General features: G+C 43.1%; 1 protein-coding gene across 2 annotated transcripts in view; it reads left to right on the forward strand.

Moving 5' to 3' along the window:
- The window catches only part of LOC107150136 (ubiquitin-like modifier-activating enzyme ATG7), a 187,258-nt gene that overhangs the window by 91,630 nt on the left and 83,185 nt on the right, over positions 1-12,443 (forward strand). The window lies entirely within an intron of this gene.

Here is a 12,443-nt window from a genome sequence, read left to right on the forward strand (position 1 = left end):
GTGTGTCTGACAACACTGCAGAAGGACATTTGCTCACATTTTGTAGGAATGGATTTTGCATAGATCATCATAACAATCTCTTCTCTTTTTGTTGTACTTCAGCCTGGTCTCCGCTCACCTGGGGGCAGTATGGAAGGGGCCACTGGCTAAATGCTTTCCTTGGGTGCTTTCTGGGAGGGGACAGAGTCAAGATGTCAGTTACAGCCACAAGTAGAGGGGTTAAGGGAAGATGAAAGCACTTTGTGGTCTATTTTTGTGAGTTTCAGTAAGTGTTTCAAAGATGCAGATTTCAGCCTGGGTCTTAATTTTTAAAATTTCCCTTTTACCACACAATCTTTTTTTTCTTTTCCACCTAGATTCAACCATTAGTGTTTTGCCACACTTGGTTTATCTTATTGTCACTCTCTACTCACTCGCTCATTCTCGTACATATTTTCTCTTTTGCTGAACTGTTGGAAAGCCTGTTCTGTACATGGTGACACCACCCCTAATTTTGTATTTTTAATCTGCCAAGAATACAGACATCCTTCTGTGTAAACAGAATACCATTATACTAGAACAAGGAACTGAGTCTATAATATGACATAAAATCTAGTACAGGTTCAGATTTTTCCCCATAATTCACAGATTTTTAGCCATTTGCTTTTCCCTCTGGTTGGGAACTTTGTACTTAAAATATTTTTATGATATTTAACCACCTGGTATATATAAACTCAAGTGTATCTTTTCCACTCCCTTGACATCCTGTTCCTCCCCTCTGAAGGAGGAGCCAGGATCCTGGAGGCATCCTGCAGCAGAGGTCCTTGCTGCTCCAGCAGATCTCTCTAGGGACCACCAGGGCATGCTAGTCTGATCAGGGCAGCCTATAAGCCAGCCAGTCCTGAGCACTGCCTCCTACCCATCCAACACCAGTGCCTCAAGTTTTTGAGATTGGAATAGATCCATGAAGACTATTTACAGTATTTGAAAAAGCCAAACAGAAACAAAATCTTGAAGAGTTGAGAAGAGTACATTGAACATTGAGACTGCCTTGTTTTGTTTTAAATCCTTTTCTACTGGTTCAGAGATGAAGGGAACACTGATTTCTTTGACAAGGTCAGAAGCTCTGATGGTTTTATATGCCTTTGAATTATTAAGACAGATCAATTGTGGGTTGGAAGAGTTTTTCAAGACTGAGTCTGAGTGAGAAAGTGAAAACTTAGGGAATTTGGGGGGTTAGCAGGCAGAGTGTGGCCCAGGGCACAGCTGAGCCCAGCTTTCTGGCTGTGCATCTGTCGTGGAGGGCTACCCCGGAGGTGTTCCTACAGTGTGCTCTGCGAGTGTTCTTCTAGGGGCTGTATTTTTACAGCTGACCCTTCTCACTTGCAAGTATAACAGCTGCTGTGTGTTGAATTTGGGGGGTTTCCATATTTTGAGACTGTAAAATTAAATTGATCTGTGGTTCTAAGATCTTAGTTTTGATCCATCTTGCTTCTCAGCTTTGGGGAAACAGGTAGGGGTGATGTGAAAACTCCTAAGGTGTGTATTTTTTTTATTAAATATTGTTGCTATTTTATCACAACTTCTGTCAACCAACAACTATTTATCAACCTTCTGCTATGTTCGTGATAGTGTGGGACCTAAAGAGGTACAAGCCAGCCCTTCAGGAGCCTGGCATGTGTAGATGGGGAGGTCAGATGGAAAAGTAATAGAAACTGCAGGCCGCGAGTATGCAGAGTCCCGCTTGTGGTACAGGCACTTCCATAGGATCTCAGGGGGTCAGGTGCAGGAGAGGGCTCCAGGAGAGAGCCAGATTTGGAGGTGGTCCTTGGAGGTTGAAACTCCAAGTACAGAAGAGGAGAAATAAAGAAAGGATCCTAGACTGTCCCATGGCAGAAAAGCATCCAAGATCCCTGATGCAAAGTGCCAAGAAGTGAAATAACTGATGCCGATTACTTTATCTGTAAACTTGGGGCATCTCTGTACCTGCCTTTTGATGACTGCAATGGGTGTCAAGTGTCAGAAGTGAATTGATAAGTTCACAGGGCATTGTTGTTCAGTTAATACTGAGCTGTGCTATTTATTTACCTGGAATGAGAATTGTTGGTCTTCAACTTGATTAGATCATTGCAAACTATCTTCTGGAGTATTTTTTTTACCAATTAAATTATTACAGTAGTATATGGGAGTCTCTGTGGCTCTGTATCCTTGCCAAAATCTCACTACCATCTTGTTCAGGTTCTTGCCAATCTGTTAAGTGTATAACATTATCTCATTAGCCTTTTTTAAAAAATTTTTTTGTAGTTGAACAGCATGACTTTATTTTATTTGTTTATGTTTATGTGGTGCTGAGGTTCGAACCCAGTGCCTCACATATGCAAGGCAAGCGCTCTGCCACTGAGTGAGCTACAGCCCCAGCCCCTCTTTAGGCTTTTGATCTGCATTTTCCTGATTATCAGGGAGGTTAAAGTTCTTAGGTTTATTTTTCATTTGGGTTCCTCTTCCCCAATGGTTTATTTCTTTACTTCATGTCTAAAAATTCTCATATGTCCCACTTCTGAAGCTCCTGTTAAAAGAAAGCACAATAGAATGACCTAGTTATTCACTCGAAAAATATGATGGAACCCAAACCCTGTGTCCCAATCCCAGCTGTGTGACTTGATCAGAGTCTCATACCCTGACCTCCATTCCTTCTTTTACTAAATGAAAGTATTGGCTGATTTTTAGAGCAGTGTTTCTCAGCCCTGGCTGCCTATCAGAATTGTCTGGAATCCTTTTTTTAAAAACATCGTATATAGACCACATCTGCACCAGAAAGCCTGACTCAGTTAGATTAGAAATCACCAAATCCCTCCTAACCTTACTTTCTGTAATAATGATGGAATGAGTCTTTAATGCCTGCATTTCATGGGTTTTGATCACCCTCCTGTGCACACCTTGAATAACCCATTAAGTCCCAAGTTTTTAGTTCTGAGACTATTTCACAGAAATTGACACAGGTGCATTAAAATAGACTTAAAATATAAATCTAAGGGAATTATATAATTTATTGTCATCAATAATGTTAATGATGCCATTAATACTAATGAGTATCAATGCTAGTTATTTACCTGTTGCTTTTCTCAATAGAACCCTAAAAACACAAATATTTATTTCAAAGTTACCACAGGTGAGATATGTATTGGTCAACTTAAGTTTTTAGGGGTGTTTTATAAACGGGACCCTGGGACATAATGAATTAAGTATGCCAGAGAACTATCTCTCTGTAACAGACTATAATGTAATTTGGTAAATGAGATATAAAAAAATGAGGAAACTCCTTAGCTGAGCCTATAGAGGAAACTTGATGTCAGCATCCAAAATATTTTTATTTGTAGCTGCTTTTCTTTCAGCACTAACAGGGTTTTCTGAAATCATTGCCTACAGTGGCAATATACACATCCAAAGGCAATGTGAAGATGTCAAACATGAGCCTTAAAAAGAACCAGATACACATCAGGCCATCATGTCTGGACAGGATACAATCCTGACAAGATTCAGAGTTTGTGAATCTCTGACCTGTAACTTACTCCTATAAGATTCCATCCTGTTGCCAGGCCTTGATCCCTGAATCCAACTGGCTGGGGGACTGCTCAGTCCTGGAACCAGGGCATAGCCAAAGTGGACCAACTGTGCTTCAGGGACAGCTTTAGACCATTGCCCTCCAGGACTGGGCCAAGGGCTGGTGATTATTGGGGCCAGAAAAGAGCACTGTGAGAGGCATCACACCATTTTGTCCACTTCCTTGTGTCTTCATAATAAAAATATTCTAAGATTCCCCTCAATTCAGGGGTATTTTTTCCTTTTCTTGGTTTTTTCTTTTCTTTTCTTTTCTTTTCTTTTTTTTGGTACTGGGAATTGAACGGAGGGGTGCTTTTCCTCTGAGTCACATCCCCAGCTCTTTTTTATTTTGAGACAGAGTCTAAGATGCTGAGGGCCTTGCTAACTTGCTGAGGCTGGCCTTGAACTTGGGATTCTCCTGCCTCAACTGCTCAAGTCACTGGGATGGCAGATGTGTGTCACCACACCTGGCTTCAGAGCTTTCTAGGGCCATCTGCCACTGATAACCATATGGCATGTGGTCGGTGGCACTTTGTATTTTTTCAGAGTTTGTTTACTGGCATATGCTCAGTTAGTCATCAAGCAGTAACCTTCAGTAAAAAACTTTTTGTAGCCATCTAGACCCTGGTTACAAATGACAGAAACCAAAAGCTCAACTTAGTTTGGCATAAAAAGTTATTTATTGCTTCATGGAACTAGGTCATAGACTCCTGGCCTCAAGGATTCTAGAGTGGCGGGTTTCATGGATGACCAACTTTGTCAACTCTGTACTCTTTTTCAACTTTATTCTCTCTCACTGATAATGGGTTCTCTTCTTTTTTTCCCATGTAGCAGTAAACATAGTTCTAGATAGTTCTAAAATCTCATCATTTATTTAAGAGCATCTTTGCAGTGCCTCTGAAAACAAATTCCCAGATAAGGCATATGACCATGCTTGATTAATCAAGTCCTTATCTGGACCACTTGCAGTAGTTGCAGAAGTGTTGCGCTGATTTGCCAGCTTGGACTCGAGCGGGGAGCATGATAGGTAGCCTCCTATAGAATCAGGTTGGAGTGACAGGGGAAGAGGGCCCCCAAAGGAGGGGTGGATGTGGGTGGATAGATGCTGAGCACATATGACAGAGGTTCTTTATAAGTCCATTCTACTTTTAATTCTACTCTCATGTTTGTTCCTGACCCCACTAAGTAATTCTGTTTTTCTGAGAGCATCTCAGATTAAGGAGTTTAGTGCCGGTTGTGAAATTCCAGTCCCCTGATTTGCCCACAGGTTTGACTTATGCTGCTTTCTGAATTTACCCCCATCTTATCAAACCACAGACAGCAGGAAAGGATTATTTATTCATCAAGCCACTTAATGAATTATCTGCACAGCATCCCACAATACCACCGCTCAAAGAGATTTCTTCAAGATTAGGGTGCATGCATCTTTCTTCCTCCACAGCACACAGAAGTCTCCTTCTAGATACATGCCCAGCCCTTTGTCTTTGCAAGTTCCTGCATGCCATCATGAGGCCACAGCACTTGGGGCAGCTAAGGCAAGTGCTTCTGACCAAGGATGGTCTCAGGAGGGGGAGCCTGAGACCAGCATGCAGCTTCATCTTTCAACCCAGAGGGCTGTGGTCAATAACAGCACCTCTGCTTCAGAACATGTAGCTTTAGTCTGCTCAGCAATCCAAAAAAAAAAAAAAAAAAAAATTACCGTGCTAAAACTTGTTGATAAGCTCAGATCTATAATTAGGAACATAAACAACACAATACAGGCCTCACATAAATGAACAGTTGTGGGGTGTTATGGGCCCCTGTGGATTATTCGGCTGAAGAGAAGGAGGAAGGAGAGGCTAGTTGCTGTTGAACAAATTGCTACCAGATGTAGATTTCAATAAATACTACACTGTTGCTCCCCTGCCCGAAGGTGCTATGAATTTCTTGAGGCAACAGAGCAATCAGTAAACTAGGGACACTTCCAGGATGAATGGAGTCTCTCTGTGTTCCCTGTCCCTGGATATTTGTCTGTCAAATACAAAGAGTCTCTCTCCCCTGCCTGAGGTTTTTGCACCAGTGTAATGTCCAGACAGTAGCAACCCCATGGAACTTAAAAGAAACCTAAAATGACGGTTCAAAAAGACAATGTCACAGGGTGGAGGGTGGATATAGGCAGAGACTGCCTAGGTCAGTACATACTCAGAGCCTGCCTTGTGCCATGGGGGACAAAGCACACCCACCCTCCCTTCCCTAAGCAGAAAAACAGAAGGGAGGCGGCCATGAATGCAGTGGCTGCATAACAGACCACCCTTCAAATGACGGTGAAGGAGTGTCATGCCAGCCTGTAACATGGAGGCTGGGTGTCGGCCTTCACCAACTGCCACCATGAGCCAGACAAAACATGAGCCTGAGAATGGGGGACTGGAAGGTTCCAGAACCTTCTCACCACTTTGCTGTACCTCAAAGGGAATGGAGACATGTACTGAGACTGGGGTAGGGAGAGGGAGATGTGACAGATTTTAGTTAAGGCTACTGTTATGTCTCTCATGCTGTAGAATCGAGTGATTCTAGAGTAGGGGTTTTTCTTTCCCTCTTCCTAGTTATGAGACTCTAACTAATTACAAAGAAAAAAAAATCAAGCACCAAATGCATGGTTGGCCTAAACTTAACAGAGGTTTGGATCACAAGCCATGAGGTTTCTCACCTTCCCTTCCAGGGAAGAGAAGAGCCTCTGGAGGCAGGGACCACACCTTTGTACTTTCATGGCTGACGGGTGCCATGAAAGGACTTTTCACATAAGTCCTCAGAAAAAGACACAGTGGTTGAGTGATAAAGTGTGTGTACATGAAAAACACATTGGCTGCAGAGGGCACGTGATCATTTTGAGTTGCATGCAAGGATTTAGGGGACCTAGGAGCCCCTTGGAAGCCCTGGAGTTGAAGTCAGTTCTACAACATCAGAACTGAGTTCAGCCTTCCACTGACACAGCTCTGCCTTACCTTGACCTCTTGGGGGTTCCCCTGCCACCAGGGCGGTCTCTTCCTCCTCCAGACAATGATGACATATGGCTGACCTCCAGGGCCCACTGTGTTCTTCGGTGTACTAAGCATCATTAGGATTATTTCATTTGATCTTTACCACTTTATTCCACAGATGAGGAAGCTAAGGTCCATGGAGGCCCTATAGTTTGGCTCCAGAACCTGTGTTCTTTACCACTTTGTAGTGGGTCTCTTACATTTAAGTTGGGCCTCCCGATAGCCAGTAGAATTACTCTTCTAAATGACAGGGCTTCACATGTGACTTGGTTTTCACGTTCTGTTTTCTGTTCTCCAGGTTTGTGCTTGAGTAGGTCATCGTGTTCCATGGTTCCTACCTATTCAGATCAGAAACTTATTTTTACCAGTGCATAAAGACTCCTAAGAGGGATGGGGTTGTGGCTCAGTGGTAGAGCGCTCGCCCAGCACATGCGAGATGCTGGGTCCAATCCTCAGCACCACATAAAATAAATAAAGGTATTATGTCCAGCCAAAAAAAACAAAAATAAAAACTCCTAGGGACTAACTCTCACAAACCAGACTCAGATGGATGTACAAACTAGGCTCTGGATTTGTCCTGCCTGCTGCTACTCATACACACATGAGGAGACACTTGATAATTCAGGGATTCATTGTTCTTCTTGTGGAGCTATGATAACTCACTCACCACCTTACTGATTTCTAGACAGTGGCAGAGACACTAACAAATTTTTGACACATTGAGATCCCCTTTCCAGCTCCATGTGGCCCCTGGTTAGCCTCCTTGAAGATTCTTCTAGAGTTACATAAGTTCCAGCTTTGTTAGTTAGAATCATATTTTCCAAAACCATACTTTCTCTTTGACTTGAAATAAGATGTTTCCCATCTTTTTTCTTGGATCTCATCAGATGAAAGACCCCCACAGTGGCTGTTGTCCTCCTGGGTGTCTCAGCTCTTACTTATCCCATCCTCCAAAGATCACCTTATTTCAAGGTGTACAGAGAGACCAAGGTGTGCTCTCCTCATTTGTGTTAAGTACAGTCAACCTGGCGCAGGACAACCCAGAAAACCTTACTGGAAACCCAGGAGAACAATTTCTTTGGCCTTAATGAAAAAGAAAAGACAACTTGGGCTCAATGCATTTAAAACAACCACGAACTTCTGAATCTTTTTTTTTTTTTTTTTTAACTTCTGAATCTTTATGAGGGGGAATCCTTTATGAAAAGAGCAAGTCAGATACAGGTACTTGCTGGGATGGGAGGTGAAGGTCTGAGTTCCTAGAACTACTTGGAGCTTGGTGGCATCACCCCAATAACACCCAACCTGGCTGAGGGCCCTCTTGGCCCAAGTGTATCACTGGTACAAAGGGCTTCTGGCGTGCATGACTTTTGTGTCCAAGAGAAAACCCTGGGAGCTCTCCAAACAGCAGGTGTTTATTGTTGGACTACGAAGGCAAGCAGGCATACAATCTGTGGTGCCACACCCAGTGCAAGAACTGGCACCTGCAGAAAATACAACAAATATTTTTTAAAAAGAAAAGAAAATAAGATTCCCTTTCTATGAAGTTTTCAGAATAAGCAAGTCCACAGAGACAGAAAACAGATTAGTAGTTACCAGGGACTTTGGCGGGGGTGGTTTGTGGACAGGGAATCACTGCTCGTGGATACCGCGCTCTATCTGGGGTGATGAACATGTTCTGCAATTGGATAATGTTGACAGTTGCACGACTCTGAAAATATACTGAAAACCACCAACTAATACACTTTAAATGGGTTAATTTATGGTATGTGAATTTTAATTTTTTAAATGAATGAGAAGGTGAAACCCATAAAAAGGTCCATTAAGCACTTAGGCAGACAGTATGACAGGGGAAAGAAGGGGGGTTCTGTAAAGAAGATTCCATCCTGCTAATCTGAGCTACTCAAGTTCTTTGGAGTTAGCTCTGGAAGAATGGAGAGCCAGTTAATGTAGTTTATTTGCAAAAAACATTATGAAGACTGTTTTAAAACTCGAATCACCTTAGAGTTGAAGATTCATTAGGATTAGGGACTGTGCTTTACAGAGTAAAGTAGAAGAGAAGAAAAATTTTTCTGGATAGGAAACTGATTATTAGTTTTAAGAGTCACTCCACATTTCACCAGCATTCATTGAGCACCTGTGTTGCCAGCCCAAGGAAGAACCAATTCATTTTTCCTTTTTTGTATGTGGAGGAGGGGCAGCAACTGGGGATTGAACAGAGGGGTGCTCTACCACTGACTTCTATCCCCAGCTCTTTTTATTTTTTATTTTAAGATAGGGCCTTGCTGAGTTGTGGAGGCTGAACTTGCAGTCCTTCTGCCTCGGCCTCCCAACTAGCCAGGATTATAGGTGTTTGCCACTGTGCCTAGTGGAAGGACCAGTTCTTATCTGTAAGAAGTACAGTCTTGTGGGCCATAGCAGGTCCAGTGGAGAGCAGGCCAGTCACAGAATGCTGACTTGAGCATCCTGTTAGGATCCAAAAAGGGTAGTGGGAGCAAATAGCCCCTCCTTTCTTACCAAGCCTGGAGCACTTACATCTCTGTCCACCATTCCTAGAGAGAGAGCCACATTCAAATTGAAAGATTCCCTCCCTGTACAGTGAAGGGAGGTAGTGGTCACTTGAGGTTGCTGAGAGTTCTCTAGATTGCCCTGGAGGAGAGCATATGAGGGTGTGGACTTTATTGCCATGTGGCCTGAGCCCTAAATGTCCTTAGGGTGTGGAAAGCCTCATCCAAAAGCTTTATTAGCTTTTTTAGAAACAAGCCAAGATGTTTCAGAATAATTCTGAGTTATCCAGAGCCATCTTTGCAAAAGATAAAACCAGAAAACTCCAACGGATAAAAAGAAGTGCTTGCTAAAAAAGAATATTTCCCAACCTCTGCTGTCCCTCCGAGCCAACAATAGCAGAACCTCAGTGAGAGCATGTAATGGGAGCGAGAGAGGGAGCTGCTAGAAAAGGGTGGAGGAGGAGGAGGAGGCTATTTAAAAGGCCCTAAAGTGCTGCAGCTGTTTGGGCTAGTTTTTCTCATTTCAGGGATGTTCCAAGCCCTTTGTCTTCTATGTGGAGCAAATTCATTTTGGCTCTCTGGTGAGTCATCCTGCCCACAAATAATCTGTCTTAGAGTAGCCCTTATGAAAATAGACGGCTCACATTGCATTGTGGGGACTGGCCATTGCATGTCCCTTCCCTGGGTGGGCTGTGCTGTGCCTGCCTGTATCCACATGTCCAGGCTTCTAAGGTCTGAGCACACCCTCAGTGACAGGAGTGCCAGAAGGGACATCTGGAGTCTGACGCTCAGGCAGGCATATGGAGGAAGGATAGGGACCACCTCTACCCAACTTAGTTCTTTTTTTTTTTTTTTTTTTGGGGGGGGGTACCAGGGTATTTAATTCACTGAGCCATATCCCCAGCCTTTTTTTGTACTTAGAGTTTAGAGACAGGGTCTCATTGAATTGCTTAATGCCTCGCTAAGTTGCAGAGGCTGGCTTTTAACGCACGTTCCTCCTGCCTCAGCCTCCCGAATCACTAAGATTACAGATATGCACCACTGGCCCAGCTTAGTTCTTCTTCTTTTTTTATTTTATTTTATTTATTTTTTTAGTTGGACACAATACCTTTATTTTATTTATTTATTTTTATGTGGTCCTGGGATTGAACCCAGTGCCTCGCATGTGCAGGCAAGCACTCTTCCACTGAGCCACAACCCCAGTCCCCCCAGCTTAGTTCTTAATGGGGATCTTCAGTCAGTTCTAGAAACCAAACTGACACAAGACAGGCTAATAGAAGATAACCATACAAGTTTTTTTTTTGGTTTTTTTTTTTTTTTTTTGTCATGTACATGGGACCCTCATAAGAGTGAAGACCCAGAGAAATGGCCAACATGGAAAGCTTTTAAATAATTTTAGATGAAGGATGATAAACTCATGAAGAAGTGATAAGACAGAGGGGTCTGGATTAGGATCCTTAATCTAAAGGTTGGCAGGTAGGAGGTAAAGGTTATTTAGTTAATCTGCCCAGATCCATTACAGAGTCAGTACCCAGAAATGGTGGCAAGGGTCATTTCCTCACTTGGTGCAGCACAACTTCTTTCTCACAGGAATTTCCTGGTTTTCTATGAGTACAAAAAGGACAGCTCTTTCTGTGACTGCTGCTTCTCAAGTGCCCTTGCCTTAAAATAGTCCACATGGTGTATTGACATATTTTGGAGTGGTGTGTCCTTAGTTCTTCTACTGGAAGCCCATTTTATGCAGGCCTGAGTCAGCCTGCTGCTCCACCCCAAAGCTTTCTAGATCTCATAGGCACAATCTTTTCTCACAAGGGTCTTGGGAGTGTTATGCAGGAAGAAGTAGACAGCATTAGAGGAAATTCCATGTGGGTAAGTAGGTCTTTCATTTCCACCTGGATCTTGCTCAATTGAGCTTTTCCCTTTAAGTAGTATTTTCTTTAGTACTGAGCCAGCAGATCTGGCAAGGGGATTTTATTCAGGTTTCTCTACAGAGACACTGAGCACTTCAAAGTAGAGACTAGAATGGTTCTCTTGGGCTGAGGATGTAACTCAACGGTAGCACAAAGTCCTCAACATGTGCACATCCCTGGGTTCCATTCCCAGCACTGCAAAAAGAAAAATACTGTGCAACAGTAGAATGGATGTTTTTCCTACTTAGGAACATTAATCTTTTTCCTATTGTTCACCTTGAATTTACACCCAAGAGATCACCCACAACCTCACCCTATCCCTTATGCTTTTCTGGTAGAGTTTGCACCACCATTGACTTGGCATTGGAATGCAGTCACTGAGACCCCAGACAGACAACACATCCTGTTTCCCAGGCTAGAATGATTGGTTCAGAAATGGACACACACCCTAGTCATAACCAAGAGCCCCGGAGACTGGCTAGCAAGCCATCATGAAAAGTTAGCTCTTGACAGTGTGAGGTCTGGTCTGGAGCCGCCTTCTGGCAACTGTATATTCACACAGGGAAAGTGGTTTGGGCATGGAGACCACACAGGGAAGAAAGCCGAGCCTGGCAGGGCTGAGAGGAGGAGGACAGATGGCCATGGTAATCTCCTCCAAGTCCAGAACCCAGATGCCATGGAGGTGCCATGACCCTGGCCTTCCTGGGCATATGAGCAAATAAGTTCCCTTTTGGTTGGAGCAAATCAGGGTTTTCTGTCTCTTGCAACCATGAGTTCTAGCTTACTCAAGGCTACATTTTACTCATACCCATCATCTGGCAGAGCATCTGCCATGTGGAGGAAGCTCACAGTATGTGTTTACTGAATCATTTCCTTGTTGATCAGATGAGTGTCAAACACTTATGAGAACAAGGTATTGTTCTAGATAACCACAGTGCCCTGCTGTCTTATAGTTAAAATTGGCAGTTCAGATTTAAGTTTAAATTAGTGGATATTAAAATGAGAACTTTAGTTTCTCAGTGATACTACCCACATTTCAAGTACTCTGTGTCAGCACAGATACAGAGCTTCTCCAGCTTTGCAAAAAGTTCTCTGGGACAGCACTTCTGTAGAGAGTACAAATATACATAAGCCTCAGATCCTGCCTCCAGGGAGCCATATTTTCCCCATTGTTCATTTGGAAATGATGGAAACCAGAAAGAACATGACATATAGAAAGACAGCCTGACTTATGAAAAGTCAGCCCAATTTCTCTCACGTTCCATGAGTTGCATGTAAATCCAAAAGAAGTGGTCAGACAAATTACCGAATAGATCCACACATCGTAGAGTAAGGTATGCCAAACTTTCAAGTTCTCTTTCACATATGAGGATCTAAAACTTACTGAGCCTAGCCTAGAAACTGGAGACTTTTTGGCAACCTTTTCAGAAAAT

The sequence above is a fragment of the Marmota marmota genome, unplaced genomic scaffold (assembly GCF_001458135.2).
Source record: "Marmota marmota marmota unplaced genomic scaffold, marMar, whole genome shotgun sequence".
Classification (NCBI taxonomy): Eukaryota; Metazoa; Chordata; class Mammalia; order Rodentia; family Sciuridae; genus Marmota; species Marmota marmota.